The following is a 25,283-nucleotide window of genomic DNA, read 5'->3' as shown; positions in this document are numbered from 1 at the left end:
ATATAAATTATCCATCTTAAAACTCACAAGTCATTATTAATTGAAGGAACTTTTGGCATGTAAAATATGATGTTTAAATGCTGAGAGGAATCTGGCAGAACATTACTGCCTTACCTTTCCAAATGTTGCGAGATATTCTTGGCTTATAGCATATTATATAACCAAGGCTTTAAACACAGATTATCTTTAGAAAGAGAGTCAGTGATTATTGTCAAACCACAGTGATGGATTAGCTGAAGCTGATGAGATGCATTTGCAAAAGGAGCAGAACAAGAGTAGTGAGAAGCAGTCAGCCTGTTTGGGGAATAACAATGTTCCTAAAGATAAGTAAACAATGCATGTGGTCCCTCATTTATTGTTCTCTTGGAATGAATTTTCTGCCTTCAGAGTAAATAAAAACTCTATTTACATTATGGCTGGCTGCTTTTCATAGGGCTAACTGAGGACTTCTGCCTGTCAGTATAGCAAAGCAATTGGCCCAAACTGGGGTCATGGCAAGATAAAATCAGCTTTCTGTTGGAAGTCCTGCCACACAAACAATTTCTGACTAGTGGAATGAGTGTTGCTCATGTTTTTCTAGGACTCTTACTGGCATCAGAAGACCTGTCCTGTAAGCAAAGTTAGAGGAACAGACTTTTTATGCCTTGGTTTGCTCATGTATTTTAAATAGATGCTATCTCTGAGCACTAAGATTTTAGACTTCAAAACCATAAAGAATGTGTCTTGGATGAACATTCTCGTGCTCTTGTAGGGATTTTGTGCACCTTAATTGGACTTAAAAACATTGTTTCAAACTTCTTAATACTTTCCCCAGTTTCTTTCTTTACTTATCATTACAGTTTCATGATTTCTGGAAGGAGTAAACTACAACCCTTTCTCCTGTGAATATTTAATAATTCTACATTTTGTGAATATTTAATCTGCATATTAAATATGATTCCAGATAAAACTCCCATTTTTGTTGGTGAGATTTTTCCCTATTTGTAACTAGCAGCTTGCCAAAGAATGTGGTGGATTCTCAGTTGCTTATAGTCTTTAAATCAGACTGAATGTCTTTCCGAGAAAGATGCCCTGAGTCAACCACAATTTATTGGAAATAATTTAGGAATTGCTGGGCAGCCTCCTCTGGGCTATGCTCTGCAGATGTCAGAGAAGGTGACTGCAAAGTTTCCATATGATCTTAAAATCTACAAATACATGGCTGATCTTTGAAATACCATGGTCTTAAAGAAGTTTTTCTTTTTTTCATCTGGGATGTTTTAAGATCTTTGATGTGCTAATGATCCAAGTTGTCTGGCTAGATGATAAATCTCAGATGAAAGAAGTAGATGGTGAGTTAAAACTTCTTTCTCACCTCTGCCTGGGAGCCATGGCACATCTTAGTAACTTCCTTAATAAACAGTATGTGTTTTCAAGGGATTGGGCATGGTTTTAATTGCAGCTCTATAAGAAACTGTTTTTCTATTTCACGAAAGCTCTCTTGATTTTTCAAAATGTTCTCCTCTCCACATGGCTAAATCGTGCCCGCCTCACATCCCCTCCCAGCATAAAGCTGAAGGTTTAAGGCTCTGGGATTATAATGCCATGTCCTTGTTCAGGGTCAACAGAGCAGGAGATTTATCTTTTGTCTCCTGAGGTGTTCTGAAGGAGCTGGGCTGGAGACTATGGAGTCTTCCCTGGAAAAATCCATCTTCTTCTTGTTTTGAATAGCAGCTCAATCCTGTACCATGAAATTTTCCCTGGAGAAACTGGCCAGGGCTTTCTGGTGAAAATGTCACATCTGACAATTTGATATTTCTTGGCAGACACCTTTCCTTCCAAATATTAATATCTATAATGTCAGAAAATATAATTAATATCTATATTGTTATAAAATTCATGCTAAATTTACTAACAATGATCACAAATAAAGCTATGCTGGGATATAGAGATCACTGAAAGCCGTGGTGCCTCAAGAATCTCAAAAGCTTTGTGGACCACCAGATCATAGCAACTCTGAAGGCCAAGATGAAAACACTACCAAATAGAATACAAATTGTGTCTTCTTTAAGTGTTCAGCAGTTTTTTAATGAGTATGTTTATGTAATTTGAAATAAGGATTTTCTGTCAATGTTAGTGTATACACAGGAGGGGAAAAAAGGGAAAAAGAACAAACCTTTTTCTCCTCAAAATCAGATTTATTAAGTGTAAACAAATTTCGTTCCCAGTCTGTCTGAAGCTGGCAGTGCTAAATTTTACCTTTGCAGAAAGTATTTAATATAGTGTGTGTAAATATTATGCTAAAGGATTCATGTCCTGTTTTAAACAGTGGCAAAAAAATTTCCTTTCAGCCTTTAGGTTTTCCACTAATTTATTTCATATTAAATCAGAGCAGGCTAAAAAACTGCTGATCAGATCTTTACTGAGCTTTATTGTAATGTAGTTTAAGTGGATGCAGACGGCTGGTTTTTCTTTTTCTTCATTTCTTCTTTTTTTTCCCCCCTCCATGTCTGAAATATTATACAGTAGACTGAAGTTCTTGTGGCATTAACATGAGAGTCTCAAAATGGGCTGAAAAATAAATATTATAAAAATATGTCATCCAAATCAAATACTGTGTGAATAAGGGAAACTGGAGAGGTTACAATTGTGGTTCAAGGTTTAACATGCAAGGTACCTCAAAAGTTAGCTAAATACATTTCAGATGGATGTGAAATGCAGAGGAAATGTGTTAAGTGTCTTCTCTTGGTGAGATCTTGAGTGTGGCTCAAATAACACGCTCAGAGGTCAAGTTCCCACATGGCAACCTATGGGGTGATGGGAATGGGCTCAGATCCCCCTCTTCCTTAATCAACAGCATCCCCCTGGTGAAAAGGCCTGACAGTGCCCCACGATCATCCTCATGCTCACCAGCAATCAAAACCCCAAGGGTGCACAGGAACAATATGTGGATCCTTTGGGTTTCCTTACACTAGGGCAAAAACTTTGGCTACTGACTGCTCGTGGTGCTTAACTGTGTAATTGTCTTAATTATGCTAAATTGCACTGTGTAGTCCCTTAACAATTATGTGGGTTGGCAACAGTATTAAGTGACAAAAAATGACATTCATGTAGTCACAGCATTGCCCTGCAGAAGCATAAAAGTCATAAAAGAAAATGCAGGAGTCTGCACAGGTTTCCCTTGAGGAACCACCCTCACCAGTGCCCACTCTGGCAGCTGCAAGAGACTTTAGCACAGGAGGTGATCATAATATCACTAATTTTGTAAAAAGTCTTTGCTTATGGGACAGCTCTAGCAAAATGCTGGCTTTGAAATGTTCACAGTGAGTGTTTGGGCAAACAATTCTCTCCCCGTGGTTCACCTCAAAGGGCTGATGGTGGCTATCAGAATTTGACTAAAGGTTTGGAGTATAACTGTGAAATCTTACCACGACCATCACAGAGCTGGTCCAATCCAATATTCCAGGACAGTTTCCATGAGCAGATTACTTTCAGGGTGCAGTTCTGGTCATCCATTTGTCCACATTCCTTTGCCAGGGCCACAGACCCCTGAAATGAGTCTCAACTGTGAAAACTGAGGAAGAACTCGTTCAGTAATTCTGGGGATTAAAATCTCAATATTTTTGGCAAGTGTCTAATTTGTTACTCTGCTAAGACCTTCCTGTTCACTGGTGTTGCAGTCCAGTCTCCTGCCTCTCCTACCCAAGGCAACAGAGCTGTTTGTGGCAGCCTCCCCACACAGGTGGGCTCTTGCTCTCAGGAAAGGTGCAATTCCCAAAACATCAACCTGCTACAATACCTCCAATGTGGTAGAGGTTCCTTCCCCCTTGCAGTTTTTGCATTATCTATTTTAATATAAATACAACAATCACATTTAATAGTGTAAAAATGTAAAATTACTGTTTCTACAGAAATAATAATAATAATAATAATAATAATAATCATCATCATCATCATAATCATCATCATATTTGGGCAGCAAGCTGTGAACTACAAATGTGGATTCTCTCTCATCCACAACTTTCAATAGGACTTATCAGAGACCTGCATTGGACAACATTCCAAGTGCTATGTTTTGTTTGAAGTAAATAACTGAAGTAAAAAAAAAACCCAAAACCAAAAAACCCAAAAACCCCAAAAAAACCCCACCAAATAAACAAAAAGAAAAGCTGCACATGGAGTATTTAAATATTTGATAAGCTTCAGTGTGAAATAATATTAGGAATTAATAGAAAGGAGCTTGCTCTGGTGGAATTTTCATGTTCATATTCTTTAAGGGGTTATGCAGGATCCTCTGCATCTAGAAAGCTTATTGAGTGTCTGTTTTTGAAAAGATGCTTTTAAGTTATGTGTATGAAATAGCATGGCCACATCAATGAATCCCATCTTAAATATTAGTGAAGCATTTATGCTTGCTGCCCTAAAGTGCTGCTGAAATCCAGAGCAAGGCCCTTCTTGATTGACTACATCTGCCACTGAACCCATGTGTAGAAGCCAGGAGTAATTTATATTATCTCGAAGTAATAACAACTGGTGGAGAAATATTTTTTCACATAACCATCTGTGGAAAAACCCATGCATTCCTCTTTTTGTACTCTGGGCTAACCTATAAATTAATTCCTTAGGTATTTATAAGGATAGCTCCGTGTGTGTGGGATTTGCTCATAAACCCTCCTGAGTTCTAGTTTGGGTTTCCTCTGGTGAGGTGAGCAGGCATATCCCAACTGAGCCATCTGGACAGACCCTGCTCAGGCTGAAGAATCTGACACTCCTGTAAGGTTTAAGCATTCCTAGAAAATTTTGGATTCCCTTACAAATTGTATTTACATTTTTTAATAGTGTGAGTGTAGCCAAGATGGACACTCTATCTGGAAGAGGTCTCCCATTTATCAACTGAATACTTACTCTTTGAGCAGTGAAGAGGGCAAACCCTAGAAAAGCAAAGAAAATCTGTTTGAAAGGAGGAAAGAGTGGTATTTTCTTAAGCTGGCATGCCTTCTTGCATTTGAAGTCATATCTTATAAAATATATGGCCAAAGTTCAACATGATGTGGTTTGAGCTTGGCTCCCTTTGGTAAATAGGAGTATGTATTCAGTGGATGAACTTTACTTTAATTTCAAATTCAGACCCAGATTCCCTCCAGCCTCTGGGGAATTGTCCTCCCAGGGTTATGACCAATAAAAGGAAAAAGGGGAGAGCTCTATGCAAAGCTCCAGGATCTGAGATTTTGGCTTAAGGACTTCTCTATCGTGGACAAATCATTCCATATACAATCCCCAGAACCACAATCTACAAAGACTTACAAAAAATGTATTGCAAAAAGGAATGCTCTGGTTTTATCTAGGAGTAAGCATTCTAATAATAACCCCAGTCTGTCCTCCTGGGCTCACACTCAGTAGTGCTTCAAAATGCACTCAAATAAAACTTCACAGTTAAAGAAATGTTTTCTCAGCCAGAATTATCTATAAGAAACTTGAGGAATTTTCTTGTGAATAAAATATTGCACTGCAAATATTTGCTCTGCTTTAACTTGGCGCTGCTCCTGCTCTGAATCTATTCACAACCTGGGGGAAAAGACGCATTATCATTTTGAGCTGTGTCTCAGTATTCCTGATCTAGTTTCTTCACAGAATATGTGAAGCAATTATCTATAAAATTGCATGTGATATTTTGATAGAAGTGTGTCAGCTCTATTTACTTTCAAAGTACCTTTGATGTGGACATAGAACTGAGCAAGTGCAGCTCATTTAAAGTCAGAAACTTTTCTCTGGTCACAGCATTATTCAGCTTCCATATTTAATGTGTCCACCCTGGCAATTACTGCTGTCCAAAATGAAATTATAATTAAAAAGTGAAGTTACTTGTTGAGAAAATGGTTTACATCAAAGAACACCTTCCTGCAGTGCATTGTAGCTATGGCTGGGGGGGAGTGTGGTTGGGGAGCCTTGCCAGGGTCCCAAGCACAGCATCTCCATGCCTCACCTCACCTGCAGTTTTACCTGTTTGTGTTCCTTGTTTTGGGTGTCTCCTGCAGGCTGTGGCTCCCTCTGGGCTCCTGGCAGCTTCAGAAGGATCAGTTATGGTCACCCTCAACACTGGGGCAGTGAGTAGTGACGTGCACTTTGTTTTTTCCCTCTGGAAGGAGCAGCCTTCAGCCTAAGAGAGAGCAGAACTTTACAGTCTGTGCTCTCTCTTGCCCTACCACTCTGAAACCGTAATTTCAATGGGTTCAAAGTTTAATTTATTTGTTTACAAGAGAATTCCCTTAAGAGAATGGGCTGAGTTCATATCTCACACCCATGCAAATGTGGAATAATGGCTTTTGCCTTGGAAATCAGTTTATGCTCCTGCAATAAACCAGGAGTTGGCTACTGGGTTCTTTCCTGTCATCATTTTAATTCCAGTACATACTCATATGTGCTCTGCAGTAAAATTAGATAAAAAAACATCTGGCAAACAAAACCATTACCAAATAAATGTTGCCCATTGGCCCTGAATTCACACTCAGGATATTGAAAACAAATGTTCTGGTGCTATTGAGATCTTGACATGTTTGTGTTTAGCTTGTTGGGTCAGCTGAAATTGCTCGTGTTCACAGTGATCCCTGATGAGAGATACTTTGAGTCACAGATTATTTAGACTATTCTCAGTATGGGGTACAACTCAAAGCTCCTTAGCAGCATGACTTTCATAACAATGATATAACCCAACAGCAGGTCGTCTGACCTGACAACATGCCCCCCACTCCCAGGGAATCTGTGTAGCTAAACAAAATATTTGTGAACTAGTGGGAAAACAGGAGTCACCTGTCATGAATCTGTCTTTATTTAAGGACAGACAGCACTCTGTGGCCTGTTTTGGTTTCCTAGCCTATTGTATTAGGGATTTCACAGAGTTGCTCAGAATCACAGAATATCCTAAGTTGGAAGGGACCCCCAAGGACATCCAGTGCAGCTCTGGCCCTGCCCAGCCCCATGCCCAGAGTCACCCCCTGTGCCCAGAGCATTGTCCAAACACCCCCTGAGCTCTGCCAGGCTGGTGCTGTGCCCACGGCCCTGGGGAGCCTGGGCAGGGCCCAGCCACCCTCTGGGGCAGAACCTTTTCCTGATATCGCACACAAACCTCCCCTGGCACAGCTTCAGGCCGTTCCCTCAGTGCTGGCACCGTCACCACAGAGCAGGGATCAGCGTCTGTCCCTCCCGTTCCCCTCAGGAGGAATTTGTGACTGCACTGAGGTCTCCTCTCTGCCCCTCCAGGCTGAGCAGCCCCAGTGCCCTCAGCCTCTCCTCACACGGCTTCCCCTCAGGGCCCTTCACCGTCCCCGTGCCCTCCTTTGGGCACTCTCTGACAGTTTGATGTTTTTGTTGCCTTGTGGCACCCAGAGCTGCCCCAGCACTGGAGGTGAGGCCGCCCCAGCCCCAGCAGAGCGGGACAATCCCTGCCTTGCCCGGCCGGCCATGCTGGGCCTGGTGTCCCCAGCACAGGGATGTCCCTCCTGGCTGCCAGGGCCCTGCTGGCTCTCCTTCAGCTTTCCCCTGCCCAGGAGCCCTTCAGGTGTTTTTCAATATCTTCCAGAATAATCTTCTCCATAACTTTACCAGGCATTGAAGTGACATGAACAGGCCTGTAGATACTGGGGTTCCCTTCTTGCCTTTCTTTCACCAGCTTCCAATCAGCTTCCAGTCAGAAATCTTATTCTTCATGTGCATCTTTGTCTTCAGATAATCCACCTTTTCCTTCATCTCCATCCTTTATATCGTGCTTTGGAATTCCAAACACACTGCTTAAAGTTACCTGTACTCATTAATATCTGGCTCTATATTGTATTTTTACCAGACACCTCTCACCTTTCTGGGTGAGAGTCACAACAATTCTGGGTGTTGTTTGGGTTTGGAGTTTTTTTGGAGTCCTTATTAGAATAATTTCTCTATTCAGGAAAGACTAAGTCAGTCTCAGTAGACTTGTAGGGGCCTCAACCCAAAGAAGAAAAACATGCAGCCTCAACCACTCATAATCAGTTTAGCGCATCCTTTATTCTACCAGTACATGCAAATTTGGTCAAAATGAAACACTTCAGAAAATGTATTGATTTTGTCAGCACTTTAGTTTAAGAAAATAAAAAGGGGAAAGAATTTCCATCCTGTTGAAATGTGCTGTTTTTAAAATGCTGCTATTTTAGGCTTGGTTTTGTTTCTGAGAAACTTTTTTTTGGCATTTTACCATTGTGTTGTTGGGTGGTTTTTTAAACATAATTGAAGTAAAAATCAGAAAAGAAATGGTTTTGTTGAATTCTGAAACCTGCAGGTTTAATTTAGAAAGAAAATAATGCATATCTAGTTCAGCAGCAATCAGAACTTGTTTCAGCCGAGATCTACTCTAAGCCAAAAAGCTTAAGTAACTTCCTTACCATCTCCCATCATCCAGCTCTGTCTGGGGAAAGTGGGACTGCAGGGGATTCAAATAACAAATTAACATGGAATCATTACAAGTAATTTAACTTTTGAAATGAGATCTTTCTGCATGAACAATAGATCCATCTTGAGCCCCCTTCTTTCCCACAACTGTCAAACATGCTTGTTTTTATGAGGCCTGGGATAAAACTCAGTTTGACTTCTCGATAACATCTTCTTTGTATCAAAGCAAGTGAATGTATTCTGAAAAACTACTATGTTCATTCAAATTCCAAACTGATTTTTATGTCACATTTTTGCTTTCTCTATGAATTTCTCTTTTCCTCCCCTTTTATATTAAGATTTGAAGATTATCAGTGTAAAAGATTTTATATAGAAAACTCCTATCAAAGAAAGCATGTGGTTTTTTAATTAAAGTCTGCTGATGTTGACAACTTTTGATGACTTCTGACTGATCATTCCTAAGTGATCAGTTAAAGCATTTGATCATCTTTTCAGACTCCACTGGGGATAGTAGGCAGTCATACCAGCAAAAATGGAAAGCACATATCTAATTTTTCTTATGCCAACACAATAAAATCAGTCATTAATTATAATGTTAGAGCAAGATAGTTTTATTATTCTTAGTAACATGACGGAGTGTGGGAAGCTAAAGGACAAAAAAATTACTATATGAGAAGAGTTTGGTGTCCTTAAAGATCAAAAATGTCATAATTAGGAAGGTCCAGCAAGAACAAGGTGGTTGTGTGTCATCCCATTAAAGAGCAATTAAAGTGTAATTACATGGATGGAAATGAATGTGATTAGAAGTGAAAACTTACCGTGCCCCAGAAAGAATTTTGTTACAATTCGTAAAGGAACTGGTTGTTTAATTATGAACACACAGAGGATCAGACTTACAATCAGATTCACTATGTATTTTAATTCATGAATCAAGCTTTTGTGTAACTGAAAAAAAGAAGAAGTTGTGATTTAATTAGTGGCATGAGAGTTGGACAACCCGATCTCATTAGGACTAATCACTTTCCAGGAAGCGCCGGGCGCCGTCTTGCACAGCATCTCCCAGAAATGATCACTATTCTGCAGGCCTGAGCTGTGTTTAATGCCACTGTTGCAGGAAGCTGTCATTAGCTGTGTTAGGGAGGACAAAATGGGACAGAAGGCTGCTATTCTCGAAGTGAGCGTGGCAATACAGCCTCTCACAGCTTCCTCTTGCTCATTAATCTCAAGATTCGCCATCTCCTCCAGTACAGGCTCGAAGAACAAACTGGATTTTGTTAAGGAGGGAAATTACAGAGGATAACTCCAAACAAACAAGGAAGTTGGGCAGGAAGGAGTCAGATTTGGAGAATGTTATGCACAGATGTTTTCAGGAGTTAATACATCCATGTGGGAACGGCCATCAAAAGAACCATGCAGGGCAACAGAGGGTGCCATTGTGCCACTGTGCTGCTGGTGTAAGCCTTGGTGGGAATGGTTTCCCTCCCAGATCTAGATAAGAAACAATCATATAAACATTTATTTATTTATATAATATTAATATATTTATTTATAAATATTTCAAAATTTTTTTCATGGCAATGCAGGCAGGAGGGCATCACATATTTTCATGTAAATGTATGTATATATGTTTGTATATATGTACAAATAAATAAATATATTGTTGAGGGGGTGAATAAATACAAAAAAAGTTCAAGTCATAGGTAGGCTATGATAAATGTCTTCAGAACACATTCTTTCCTAGCTTCATCTGCAATCCCCCCTCTAATTTCTTGATCTGGCAACACACAGGCTCCCAACTGAGCCCTGTCCCTTCCCCTCTCGCAAGTGCTTTGTCATTGGAATTATTTCCCCACAAATCTGCTCTGGCTTGTGGTCTATCAGATCAAAGTACTCAGTCATTGACAGCATTTGTTTATAGTAAAAAATGCCATAGCTTCATATCCAGATTTAGCCCCTGTCTCTCAGTGCTGTCAAAAAGGGACATTTTTAGATATCAATGCTCATTCCTGGTTCTCAAGTTATCAGAATTTACAGTTGTAATGTTCTTTTGAACAGAGTAGGCTATTTTTGGTCAGAATGATAGACCAAAGCAATTAGGGCCCCTTACTTTATTAACAGGATGGAAAAAATAGTCCTAATTAAATATTTTTCAGCTCTCCTAAACATTCCTAAAATAGCCCTTTCTGCAAGGGAAGGGGCATAAGCAGGGGGTGTGACAGGGCAGTGTGAGTCTCATGGCACTCCTCTGGCTGTCTGCATAATTCATAGCACTTGTTATGTGCCCTGCCCAGCATTCATCTGATAAAACCCTCTCCCCCCTGCCGTGTGCTCCTTACCCAAGTCCCAGACAGGCACTTGCACACTCCGTGTGGGATTTGCTTCGCGTGGCAGGAGACGCTCGGGGAGTAAAATCACCGATGCCCTTTAGATCTCTGCAAAGCAGGTCAAGGTCTTAAAAGCTTAAGGGGAGAAGCTGAGCCCTGCAAATGTTGGTGTAAAAGCTCCATTGTACAAACAAGAGCCGCGTTCCAAGGATGCTGTCACCTTGGATTTCACTAAAAACCACACCCCCCCCCTCCTTTGCAACTGCTGAACTATTTAGACTGTGAATCCTCAGGACTGGCGACCTTTATTTTGAACCTGGGGATCCTCCAGGGCTCACAATCCCTTCTCCCACCAGGGCACAAACTTAGGTACATGTGTTGTTGAAATGCAGATCTGAACACAAGTTTTGGGTTCTCTCTGTGTCTGAATGACAATAAAGACCCAGCAAATGACAGGTCCCAGTTGTTGTTTATGGAATATATATATATATATATATATATATATATATATATATATATATATATATGTATTCAATACAATTTTTGAGCTTTCAGAGGGAACAGCAATGAGATCAGCTAAGCCCCAAAGTAGTTTAGAAACACTGAAGTTTTGACCCTGGAAGTTTTTTGTTTTTTTTTTTTGAATGCATGTTTTAGAAACAAAACCATGCCAGTTATTCTTGCTCCAAAAAGGGTATCTCATCACAGTGCCATCAATTACAATGGACTGGAAACTATGCACAGTATTTCAGTGAAAATCAACATGAAAAACCTTATGGCAGAAAAATAACATGGCTCTTTTTGTTATAGACTGATTTGGAATGACTTCTTTTTCTTGAGTTTTGCTTTGAAGGTGAAGAGGATCAGGTCTGCAATAAAAATGTCTCATGGAAAGAGAAGTAGAATTTATCAGTTTGAACAGGTTCAAAATATATGTAAGAAGGACCCCAAAATGTCAGTGGTTTGGAGGTAGAGGGGAACACTTCTGCTCCTATGGTGAATGTCCTAAAGAGGACCGAAAAGCTTTCAAACTTGAAAAATACAGAGTTTTTTGAATACAAATAAGAGTGACTAACTTCTAAGCAGCAAAAATCTCAATGTGACTGGGGAAGCCAGAAGAGAAAGAGCAAGGCTTCTTTTCCCACCATGTGCCAAATACCAGTATCTGAAAGATGAACTGAAAACCCAAACCCAAACCCTAAGCTCCTGTGAAATCGGCCACAACAGGTCAGCTCCTTCTTTACCTGAGCACATTGTGTGCATGAGGACTGATAAAGTTACTCATTTTCCATAAGCTCCATGGAACTTATGTTCACAAATGCTCTCTGAAAATGATGCAGTAGCAAAGAGTCACCATGGTCCCTCTGAGTGAGCAGCAGGGACAGTCAGTGCAAGAGAGAAACGTGGCATCTTCTTGGACATGTGCCCTTGACAGAGACCTGAACAACTCTTAAGGTTTCCCCTTGCACTTAAAAATTACTTGAGGACTTAAGTGCCTGGATTTATTCTTTATGAGCATTTAAATTCTATTTTGCTATAACTTTTAATCTTCATTTCTCTCCTAGTGCTAAGTCAAAACTGGAGTTTCTATCCTGTGGAAAATTTTGCCATTTCAGATTCTGTTTCCATTCTCAATCAGAATTAAAAGAATGTGTTTAGAAATTTCAGCTTGGGGAAAAAGACTCATCCCCATCACCTGAGCCAACCACATTTAAGTATAGCTGAAATATTTCTGCCAAACTGCTTTTATTTCCTCTTTCTATGATAGATAAAATAGTTTTAAAAGTTTCTATAATCTTCTTAAACAAGTCAAATCTATCAGAAGAATTTTTGTTTTGACAGAACGGTATTATTCTAGCAAAAGAAAAGTTACTAGTTATAACAGTTATAAGCTATAAAAATATAAGTCATAATCTAAGTCTAGTCTTTTCCTTCCTTCTGCCAAGTTCATGAGAACACCGAGACATGGAGGAGACCCACTCTTCTTTCTAAAGATCTTTTTCCCTCAGAAAAATCTTTTGCCACAAAAATCTTTTGCTGTGAATGAGGCCATTCCTTGATTTGATCTTAACTCTCTGCCCCAGCAAAAATAGAGTCCATAGAGAGCTGTTCCCAATCAAAGGGGTTTGTAGAGTTTGGGAAACAGCTGGCTGTGGCCAAGATGCTCAGACTTTCTTACCTAGACAATTGCACCTTAACTTGAAACTCTAGCACTTAACACTGCACTTAGTCTGCCATGCTACATGCATCCTATGATCTGGAATACCACAAAAACCCAGACAAAGTGCTGTGTTGCCTCTTCTGTAAGAAATGCTGTGCAATCACTTCCCAGAAAGGGCTGCTGTCATTCTGTGCAGAAGCACAGCATGTTGTTTTCTCAATCCCAGAGGTACTCTTGCCCCTGCCCTCCCATGACCGGAGGAGAAGAATGGCTAGGAAAAACAGAGGCTATGGCATGAAACAATTACACAGCACTTATAATTTTCAAATGGGATAACAGTAAATGGCATGAACAACGTACTAAAATTGCAAAACTGCAGTTACCACTGATTTTTGTATTGGTATACTTCACCCCTGAATATACATCTGAAATATAGTCAGATCATGATCCAGCACAATGGTTTGGCCTTTTTGCTCCTAGAGCTGAGAGAGAAGGTTTTATCCTAACTAAAAAGAGAGGAGAAGATCCAGATAACTTTTCTAAAAGAAGAGGTATTTAGGAAATCCTCTGTAGCCATAATAATGAAATTTTCCCAGAACATTCAGGTTAAATATTGGACAGCTGCCATCACTATTGAATAGTTAGGGAAAAGTGTAGTTGACCCTGATGCATCCATGTGCATTTCCCACTGATGATCCTGGAGTTTATGGGGTGCTGAAGTGAGACCACTGTGCTGCGCTGGGTGTTCCCCTGGAAAATGGGCCTCTGGTGGTGAACCTTGCAGCCAACCCCTATCACACACACTTAGCCAAAGGGTCAAACATGGTGTGCCCAGAGCATGGGGACACTGAAACACCTCCATGAGCCTGACAGTCCTTTAGACAATTATCTGTTAGATCTTGAAACTCTCAAATGCCCTGGGGCTGCCACGCCACGGGAAGGTGGGTACCCTTCCCAGCCCATCTTTCAGCAGCGGATCCATGTGCTTTCTCTGGAAGGTTATCCATGTGTCACTGTCCATCCCTGCGTTAATCACATGCCATTATCTAGCTGCCATTGGCTGGAGTCCTGTCTCCAGGGTTTTTTGGTGGGAAAGGCCCCAAATGAGCTAGCTCAGGATCCAATCTTAGTGTAAGAAGGAGGCTTCTCTCAACTCCCCTTGTTTCAGGCGTAGTCCCTCATTTGACACACATGGAAGATATTTTAATAGTAATTATTATCTCCTGATGCCAAAGTTTGCTCTATAAATTTCTCAAACCCAACTTTTTAGCACACTTCCTCTTCAGCCGTCTCTCTGTATGTATATTTGCATGCACACACACACAATTACATCCAAAATGAGACCACACACTGCCTAAACAAGGCCGTGTTGTGTTTTTGTCACGTAACACAGTAACAGCTAATCTCATCCTTCAAAACTCAGCACTTCATCCAACTTTCTGTCCTGCACAATTGCTAAGTGACCTCCTGAGCTGTGGGATCAGCCTCAGTGTTACAGCACAGGGCCCCCAGGTACAGCTCCCAGGCCTAGGGCAGGGGGAATCTCTGCTTGCTCTGTGGCATCTGTCAGCATATTGCCACGAGCTTTCATTCTATATTTATGAAAAGGTGCTGAGGCACAGCAGGCATTATGCATGATCTTCGCCATAAAAAAGGATCATGCCCTTATCATGTTTTCTGCAGTAATTTGCTAAATGTCATTGGTGTTACCCAGGTCTCATCCTGCAGAGCCCTGGCACGCCGTGGTGCTGCTGAAATGAGGTGCTGTCCTCGCACTCATGTGAGTGTTTGCTCTGTCATGAGATCTCCCAAATGCTGGATGTTTGATAGGCCAGTTAGCTGCCTGAATAAATATTTTCACTTTCTTTTAGTCAACACTAGAGCCAAACATTCAACTGAAAATAGCTTGGGGTAAGCATTGTTGGTTTAAAATTAATTTTTTAATAGATTCTGTTTGTAGAATCATTGATTAGTGTTCCTATGCTGGCTTTTAAAACACAGCGTAGAATATTGCAGAGAAATAACATTTTTACCACTAGAAGTATTATATTTTAGTTGTGTCTATTTTTGGAAGGCTATTTGAAACTGCCCATGGAAAAGTAAAGCAAAACATTCTAGCTCAAAACTAGAGATCTATGCCACTAATAGAGATTTGATTTTTTTACCTTAATGGCCTATTTTATTTACCTACAGTTAGTTTAGTTACCTACCTATTTAGCTACTTACATTTTCTGAAGCCCAAAGACATTGTAAATTAAAAAAAAAAAAAAAGAAAAAAGAAAAAAAAAAAAGAATAAACTTCACCAGCTGCAGATTTAAGGAGAATATTTAAAACCTCAGTAAGGGTTTTAAAAATAAATAACAAAAAGGTAAGCTCCTACTTTGGACAGGGAGTTATTTTTGACATTATTTGATACAAGAACTCAGCATGGATATTTTTGAAGTATGGTTCTCATTAACATTTGGATAGAGTACATTTCCTTTTCTTGATTCAATCATGAAAAAATTCACTCACAGATAGTCCATACAATAGTGCAACCTCTTTCACACATTACTACATCATAATCCATTTGGCTGCACTTGCTTCAAACAGGTCCACTCTACCCATATGGGCTGGCTTCAGTATTTCTTGCTCCCATCTGTTTTAAGTTATCTTCTTTGGGCTGTGTTTTACTGAGAGATGCTCTTCAGCCACATGCAGAAAGGCTGTTTCTGAGAGAAAATGTGAACAACAGGGGACTTTTCTGCTCTCACGTCTGTGGGAGTTCATTGGAGTCAGCTGAGCCTACTGCTGTAGATTTTGGCTCTGCAGAGTCTGTTAAAGCCCATTTTGTCTGCGTGGTCTAAGTTTTCATTACAAAACCCGAGAGGCCTGGTTTGGAAATCCTTGATTCGTGTGAATATTCCTGCTGAAGAGCAGTCCTGCAAAAAGATGTCTTTTATTTCCTATTCCTATTCACCTCTTTCCCTGTAGGACCACGTCCTACATCGTGAAGAAGCAGAAGAACAGTCATTGCCCAAGGTTTTTCATCCTCAGCAGACAAATAAAGTCAAAATCTACCAGAGGTTTCTACTGTCTTTCGCAGCCTTTGGTGAGTCTCAGGTTGGGCTGGGCGGCCAGGAGGAGCAAACCCAGCTCACAAGACCTTCCCCTACCCTCCAGCCTCACTGCATGCTCATGGCGTGGTGGCACCATGGAAGTCACTGCCTTGTTAGGAAGTCCACAATCTTCTCCTTTCTTGTTCTGTCCTGAAACTCGATGTTCCTGACACAGTGATGCCACTTGACATTACTGATCCCTCCTAAACACCTGCTATCAAATGCATCAAATCTTTTCTTGTCAGCTTGCGTAATGCCCCAGGTCTTTGCAGCATCGAGCAAAACTGATACCACACAGCTGTTGTAGAGCCTTATTTTTTGTTTTGCAGACATGTCACTGCCCCATGCTTTTGCCCTTGAATTTATTTGCATTGATATTCACCTTATACTGGTCAGGCTTGAAAGGACATTGGATGAAATCCAGGCAGAGTGGTCCAGGGTACTGGAAATGGGGATAAAATATGAACCCTGCCATGACTGTGACTGACCTCAGAGAGGAAGGACAAAGCCACTATTTCCTTTCCTCACTAGACCCAAAGCCATTATTTGATCAAGGGCTTTGATGTTTATTTCTAGTGAAAGCTTCTATTTTTAGGATTTTTCTTTTAAGGTGATCACTGGCCTTTGGGCTCACCAAAGATGAGACAGAGGATTTTCAATTCTCATTAATAGCTGGTCATATATTTATGAATAACTTGAGGAAAAGGGGACAGAATGCAGTGGATCTTAAATAATGTATTAAGAATGAGATATGGTTTTTCTTTTTCAGAAGTGAAAATCTGTGATGTTACTGAATTTATTGATGCAGTTCTGCACCAAAATTTAGAAAGAAAATAGCACAGAGAAAAAAAATGAATTAAAACTCTGTGCATAATTGTTTTCATTTCTCCAGAGGTAGTAAGACCATTTATCACAATTTTAAAAATACTTTCTAACTTTAAAATGTTACCTAAAGAATGCAAAAGAAAACCGACATAGCTCAATCCTCTTGATTTTTAAATTAACCTTTCCTTATTTATTTTGTCTTCTGTTAAATTTTTCTTTGTCTGAATAAGTGTGAAACAATAGAAAGGTGTGTGAACATTCCTCTATAATACTGAAATAATCTGTAACAAATGTAAAAATAATCTGAAAGAGGCTAGAGCTGTGTAGAGTGTACGTTTATTTTTCTGATATGCAAGTTCAGGAAATCTCCACATGGCATAAAACCAGACTATTCCAGCCCATGTAGGGTATCACATATATTCAGTAGAGGTAACATTATGTGAGAAAATAAAGAAAAGTCCTTTCCTAAAATTACAGAATTTTATGAAAAAAATATTAATGATATATGACTTGAACATAGAAACCTATAGTAAACAGAGGCCACAAAAAATTAGCCTATTCCTCAAAATTAAAGAGGATAATAATAATAATAATATGAAAATATAAGTTAAAATAATATTTAAAATATAGAATAATAATAATAATATGAAAATATAAGTTAAAATAATATTTAAAATACAGATATTAAAAATAGAAAAATATTGAAAAGTAATAAACAATTTAAACACAATTTTGTGGTTACATTTTATATATATAACATGTTGTTGTGATAATACATATTTAATAATACTCTTCTTCTGATATAATAGAATAATATAATATTTTTCTTATATATTAATATAACAATTATAATAATAGATCAATAATATACTTTTAAAAATATTGGAACAAGTATATAAAAATAATTTTCTGTAAGTAGTTCTATGTTGCTAATTTTAAATTATAACATTTTTACATAGTATAATACTGCATACATTATATATAATATTGTTAGCTATTAAATGTACGAATTAATTCTACATTTGGCACTGCCACATTTCTGGTGATTATCATAAGGCTGTATAAAACTTGGATGTAGTTTAATTTTTTTTCTGCTTATTAAAAGTCATATGAGCATAAAATTATCTTGTATCAGATTATAATTTATAATTTTCACCTAACTTTTATTAATTTAGACCAAGTTCAACTTTATGAGAATCCTGAAATATTTTTATCTTCCACAGGAATAGCCTTAGCATGAAAGTAAGGCACAAAATAATTAATACATTCAATAGTTCAGCATGTGAACCTTTACTGTGACCATTTTTCACTTTGCTTGTTCCCCTTTGTTTGTTTGCTTGCCTTTATATTTTACATATCTAAAAATATATAAATGGAATTAAATATTAAAAACACATTTGAGAAGTTATTCCTTAATTGCTAGGTAGTTAAATTAATTAAGGTTGGAAATTATTCCAGTCTGATCTACAAAACCTCTGTAGAGCAAAGATTTCCATTCAGAGGGGCAGATATTGTAACTTTATTGTTTCTATATTTTAGTCCCAATGAAGACAGAAGAAATAGATTCATCATGACTGTAGGAATAAAATCTAACCATAAACAGATACCAGTTCTTGTATTTTTTTTTTCTGGAAAATTCTCTTATCTAAAGATTCAAAATATTTACTTCTTTAAAGTTAATAACTAAAAAAATCAGAATTTTTAAAGTTGTTCAGCCACTTGATTTGCAATTTTAAGTAGCATTTGTTTGAGGGAAAATATTAATTTCACCCCAAGGAATAAATAATATGACTTACCAGTACTGCAACTCTGATTTGCAAATAAGTAGACATTCTTCCTCTGTAAATAGTGTGCTTTCTAAAATAAAAGCCACATTAATATTTCACCTCTACCATGTTTTCTTAACAAAATGGAACTCTTGATAATTTATTCTATAATTCTTAAATCCCACCTTATCTGAATTTGCTTTGAACCCGACAGTAGCACTGCAATGACAAAGAACATTTTTAAAGCTTTAAAACATGGGCCGGCCACTGTACAGAACGTGTCCCTGAATAGCAGCAGTGGCAGGAGATAGAGGTGCCTTTCAGCTGTCTTTGCATTTTGCCAAGACCAAGTCAAACGAACTGAAAGGGGACAAAGTGACAATGGGCCTCTGTGTGTCTCAGGTCACCATTTCTGGGCAATGAGCAAACAAATTCTGAGCAGGAGTTACCTGTGGAAAGTGCAATAACCCAGGTGATTTTAACTGCAGCTTCAATAACGTGCAACATGATATTTCCTCACTGTAACTCATGAGGAATTTTTTGTTTGGATTTTTTTCCCCCTCTGCTTTATTTATTTTTAATTTGAGGACTGTTGGATATGGCCAGAAAGAGCAGCACATCCCTGGCCCAGCCTGGATGCCATGACCATCCTAAGTCTGGAAAGAGGCATTTGCATCCAGCAGGGCTGGGGACTAACTCAGCATCCAGCAGGGCTGGGGACTAACTCAGCCTAGAGAAGACAGCAGATGAACAAGATAAATCCCACCCCAAAATGAGGGAGCAGCACTGTGAAAATAATACAGTGGGTCAATGAAAAGACACCTCAGTCTCCAGTTCTGGAGGGTGACTGAGCTGCAGTAACAGCTCCACCAGTGAGATGAAGATGTTGGACTTGGGAACATGAGGCTTCATGAGCCCAAGAATGGGCAAACCTCACTGCCATCAGGAAAACTTTGATTTCTTGCAGAAATTAATTTGGAAATATGTAAACATATAGACACTCTGTGCAGAGTGAAAAATTTGATCTAGAATAACACTAAAAGAATATTTCTGTGTGGGGAATGCCATGTTGTCCATCTGAATTGTTCCGCAGGGCACAGTGAGTACGGACAGGGCTCCTCTGCAGGGGCTGCTGACCGTGAGGGTGGTTGGCTGAATCACTGCCCTCCTCCTCATGGGATGCTCTGCCAGCTTTGATCTTTGGATCCAATGCTCCTGAGGCTGAGCAGCTGCTCACAGGGAATTTTCCAAGAGGGCTGCTGTCCCTGAGCTCGTTAGCCCTTCCTTTGGCCTGAAGCAGCCAAGCCCCAGTGACATTTACTGCTGGTGGAAAAACCCCACCCATTATTTGGCTCTTTTGGTGGAGGATGAGATTAAGAGAAATTCAGAGCATTATACAGCCTTGTGGTGACTTTGGATGGATAGCTGGAGTAACTTGGGGAATAATGCCATGTGTGACAATTTTGACTTTGCACAAGAAGCCTCGTGAGCTAGAGGCAGATAAATGGGGTTATCAGCTATGACACGAAACTCTGTCTTAAAGTTGTTATATTTCCTTGTGAATAAGGCCATAACACGTGTTCAGGCAGGTATCACCCACTAAAGCAAAATATAAAGCTTCACTATCTTTCAAACTGCTCAAACTTTGTCTTCTCTCCATCCCAAACAGGAATATTTTAATGTAGTTTTTTAGTTCTTTTTTAAAATTTATTTACCTGGGAGCCCCAAAGGGAGCTACTATGAAACAGGCAAACATGATTGCTGGACTGCAAAGAAATGCCATAAAAATAGGTCCTAAGGTACTGTAGCAGAGGGAAGGTCAATGAAAATTTAACTGAAGCAATCGGAACAGAAGTTGTCAATACAGAAAAAAAATGCCATCAGGATAAAGCAGCTCAGTACACCTTTACTCACAGCCACACCATGGATTAAGCTAGATAGAAATATGGATTTCCAGCTCCATATCCAAACTCTTCTTTCCCTATTCAGTATCCCCCAGCCCCATACCCACCAGTGTCCTCTCCCTGTGCAAAGGAGTCAGCAAGAGCTGAACCTTGGCTTCACTCCATTTCAAAAATCCCACGGGACTGAGAGAGGAGCAGAAAGTGGCTACTGTTCTGGATTGAGAAGAAAGCTCTGAGGTCTGAAGGAGCAGATTTTGGGCTGTTGCTCTTAAATGCTGGAGACACCAGGGTCAGACTCTAGAGACTTGGTAGAGGAATTATGTTCTGTGATTCTGCCCTGCGCAGCTTACTCAGGTGGACAGACTCATTAACAACAATTAACATCCCATATCCAGGCAAGGCTTGTAAGAGTACCAAAGTAATCACTGACTCAAAGCTGAAGTAACATTTAGAAATCAGTTTTCCTGCACATCCAAGCCAAGCAAACCAGATTTGAGTTTCTGCAGACACTCGGAAGTCTCATGTGCTGTTTCTGGGCAACAGGGAGCTGTTACACAAACAGCCCTGCTACAGCTTCCAGTGGGCTGAAAACAGGCTTTTCCAAACCATTGCTGAATGCCTCCCAATTGCATTTTCCCTCCCTGCTTATTTGTTGTTTTGCATTAGGTGACCCTGCTAGCAGTGCACCATGGCATGGAGAACATCAAAAGGAGGGTCAGAAGTTATCCCAGCTCTTATCTCATGGCCAACATCATTTCCCAACCACTGCACATCTGCCTCGCATTTTGTGAATTTTAGCACGTTGAAATCACCGTGGCTCAGAAAAGCTTTCCTGGAGCCTGCTTGGTTGGTTTGCACTCAGATCACTGCTGGTTCATGTCCTGCTCTCCACGAGCTCCAGAATTTGAATTACTTTGCACATCTGAGCAGTGCCATTGACAGGGGGAATGTCTGAGTGGGGGAGTGTCTGCAAGCCCCAGACCCTAAAGCTGAAATGAGGCTGAAAAGCACCAGCAAAAAGGGGTCAGAGAGAAGGAAGGACAGGACAAAACACAGTAAGTGGTGAACAAGTTCAGGCTGTGAAATCTGGTTAATTTAACTTCTTATAAGAAAGTAAGGAACTATTTGCAGAACAGAAAACACAGAAGGAAATATCAGCTTTGAAACAAATGTCATCATTCTCTCCTGACTGCAATAATAATCCGTGGTGGAAATTAATAAAAATGCAACAAGGGAACTAAGCAAGGAAAAAATATAGTCACAATAATGGGACAATTCTGCAACATTGACTAGAAGATGTTGCTAAACTGGTTGACACTGATTTTAGACACTCACTACGACCTACAGCAGGTTAAAAATAAAATATTACAAAGTTTGGGTTTTGGAGAGAGAACAGTGGCAGCTGAGACACAGCAATTTGTACACACGAGGCTGGAAGCAGTTTGAGGCAGGGATTTGTGTTGTGATATATTTCTACACCTGAACCCTATTACCAAGAAATATTATTAAGTCATGAAAAGCTGGTTAAAATAAATAAAATCAAATTTTTGTAAATCATGCTGTTGAAGACCTGCATGCTCAGGAGTAGTGTTGCTCATTCAGAGTCTAGTTTGAGTTTCCAGGATCAGAGACAGAGCAAAATAAGCCCTTCCATTACCTGGGGCAGCCTGCAGTGAAATGCAAGGGTGACTTGCTTTTGACCTGCTGGTCTCGATTTTGGTCATGCCCTGATTTCACGTGTATTCTACAAAAATACAGTTTCTGGTTGTTGGGTGATTAACTGTTTGTCCTGCTGCAGTCCTTCCTTCTCCCCCTCAGTCCCACACTCCAGGGTGGCAGGAGGCACGAACTGTAAATTTACTGGAACAACACCGCCAGCAAACCCAGCACCCTGTGACTTGCACACCCTAAAACCACAGTGTACTTTAATCTAAATTAAAAACCCCACACTTTCTCTTTCAATCTGAATGATTGCCATAATAGGGACACTGAGGAGTTAATGCACCCTGTGACTTGCATATCCTAAAACCACAGTGTACTTAAATTTAAATTTAAAACCCCACGCTTTCTCTTTCAATGAATGATTGCCATAATAGGGACACTGAGGAGTTAATGCTGAATGTGTTTCTGGGTGGTGTCAGAGCCTTTGATGTCCCACCCTGTGTCACTTTGGGTGTTTCTGAGTCCCCCGTTTGAGAGCCCGTGGGGCTGGAGCTGATGAGCACAACCAGAGCCTCAGCTCCTGGCATCAGCAGCTGCCAGAGAGACCCAGTGACATGGGAACGGGGAGAGCAGCAGCCTTCCAGTGGGGAAAATGCCTGTTTGTCCCAGCTGAAATGCTTTGCAGCAGCTTCCAGACTTTGACAGGGGAAGGGGGGATCGACTTAACCTCTCTTCCGACCCCGAACAGCCACTGATGTGTTTGTGCATAACAGCCCAAACTGCAATCTTGCAAGGCTTTTTTTCCAAGAGGAGCAGTAATCTTGGTGGCTCCGTGCTCTGGGGATCACTTCTGGAAGCCCCAAGGGACTGAACATCAAATCTTTGAGTAATCGGGGCTCGGCAGAGCCAAGCAAATTCAAATCCTTTCGCTTGTTTGTTTGGAGGGTTCCCCATTAGCACAGATCCATGCCACTGCCTGGTTTAGGTGAGACACTGCCAGTTTCTGTGCAGGAACATAGACCTTCAAGACCTTCTCAACACCTCCAAAATATTCTCTTATTATCTATTATTTTCTTTCCACTTTGTGGGGTTTTTCTAATGCCATAATTCTCTTTCTGAAAATCATACTGTTATTTAGCTATTTAAAATTGCTATGTACCCATGAATACAAATCTCTTATCTATTTCCATATTATCTGAGCTATTCCATAAGTTTAAAATCTTAAATTATTGATTGCTTTGTCAAGACATCATTTCAAACATGACTGAAGAGCTGAAATACAGCATTTAAAGTTAGGACACTTTTTACCCTCTGTCTGGAGCTCTCCTTCTCATTTAAATAAGGTGCCAAGAAGGTCGCTATAACTTTTTTCACTTATTTTTTTTTTTTTTTTATTTGTTTTGCAGAACTTCAATAATTTATTTCTTAAAATGTTAGTGTGTAGCTTAATTTATTAACTTTCCTTTGGGTGATGGAACACAAACTGTGATCGCTTACGGAGCCTGGTAATCAAATATAATTTGAATATAATGTGGCCTCAAAATTAATAGCCCTGAAACAAATGAGAATAGCAGACTCTAAAAAATTGCCAGAATAGGAGCCCAGCAGGCTCTCTTTAAATGTGTCTTTTAGAAAAATTGCATACTAATAATCCTATTATTCAATAGGAAAAAAAAGTATCTTTCTATTTATTATGTGCTCTGGAAAAGCCACAGCCTTTTACAATGCTGCTTCTCACAAATCATTCAGTTTAATGATGTTACTGTACATTTCATCTCTCATTTGAGTAAATATGTTTATTTCATCCTGGAGAGAGATTTTATTTTAATTTTAAGATTATAATTTCTTAGAAGTCTGTCACAGAACAACATGAGCTCTGCCAAATGGAAATACATACCCACCCCCCTGCTGTATGTTTAAAAAAATAAGGATTTTTTCCTCCAGCACAGAAAAAAACTTATTTATTCTGACAAAGAAGCAAAGGACAGCTATCAGAGACACTAAAGTTAACTGCTGCCTGAAGTTATAAACATCTGGTGGCTATTTTAATTGCATTGTGAACTAACCACCAAATCCTCCACTAAAGAATAAAAGTATTTCCCCTGTGCAATACTGTATTTTAGAATTCTTCTCTTCTGAATCAATGTCAGACCTGATTACAGCACAATGAAGTCTGTGTTTCATGCCTGCATCTTCTTGAAAACACCACACACTCTTATTACAATTGCAGGTTTACTCAAAGCATCTCATACAGACAAATTTTTCAGGTTACTTCTGCAAACACTGACTTAGAGATAAAATATAATGCTTAAATCTCTGTTGTTTGTTTGCAAATATGTTAGACAGATCAGTACATCTGCACAGAAATGCTGGACATTGGAAAGCACACAGATAACCACACAAGCACACAGATTCGTGTATATGAGATAGGGGTGTGTACATATATGCATACACACACACAAAAAATGCAGATATTCATACACATATATGCACATACATGTATATATAAGAGGAATTTAAGTAAGTAGTAACACCACCTACCTAAATGTGAACAGAAATTGTTGTTAATAAAATACTTGCATGAGTTGTACGGGGACCTTCTAAATGTCTGTGCTTCCTGGGGAGACTAAATGACCTCTTTTTTACAGATACCAAGATCAAAGCTCTTGGTTTAGATACTCCAGCTGTCCCTCTCGTTGGCATTTGACATGCTACCCGGTCCATTTAAAATCAGGGGGCATGTAAACATTTTAACCCTTGGCAGCAGTATCTGAGAAAGATGCTGGCAATAAATGGTCGTAACTGCCTGGGCCAAATCACATTTGGTGTCCTCCCTTTGAAGTCCATGCAGGCACTGTACCCTATGGTTTTGACAAAGAGCCAAGTCCAAAAAAAGGATGTAGGCTCTGAAGCTGTCCGGATGTGGACTTTGGGATCCAGAGCGGCTCCGTGCTGCTGAACAGTTGCCTCCAAGCCCACTGCAGGACTCCCTGCCTGACCTTGGAGGCTTTTTGCCTTAGCTCTGCTCTGGTGCACTCCCTGCATTGCCCTAGAACTCAAATCACAATGTTTTTTCTACAAGCAGAGGGGCACCTTCATCCCTCGTGAAGCTTCCTTTGGTGGGTGTACATGGGGGTAACACATGCTG

At 39.8% G+C, this 25,283-nt stretch overlaps 1 long non-coding RNA gene across 2 annotated transcripts; it reads right to left on the bottom strand.

Annotated features, from left to right (window-relative positions):
• Positions 1-2,357: 2,357 nt before the first annotated feature.
• Positions 2,358-24,786, bottom strand: LOC134419107 (uncharacterized). 2 transcript variants are annotated; one of them, XR_010027979.1, is made up of 4 exons: positions 24,677-24,785; positions 4,885-4,910; positions 3,408-3,528; positions 2,366-2,550 (listed from the first exon to the last, which is right to left on the bottom strand). It is a non-coding gene; the product is annotated as an uncharacterized LOC134419107 (long non-coding RNA). The 2 variants fall into 2 exon arrangements; XR_010027978.1 differs by lacking the exon at positions 4,885-4,910 and having other exon boundaries at positions 2,358-2,550; positions 24,677-24,786.
• Between the last annotated feature and the right edge of the window lie 497 nt (positions 24,787-25,283).

The sequence above is a fragment of the Melospiza melodia genome, chromosome 5 (genome assembly GCF_035770615.1).
Source record: "Melospiza melodia melodia isolate bMelMel2 chromosome 5, bMelMel2.pri, whole genome shotgun sequence".
Lineage (NCBI taxonomy): Eukaryota > Metazoa > Chordata > Aves > Passeriformes > Passerellidae > Melospiza > Melospiza melodia.
This window is presented reverse-complemented; position numbering and strand designations above follow the sequence as displayed.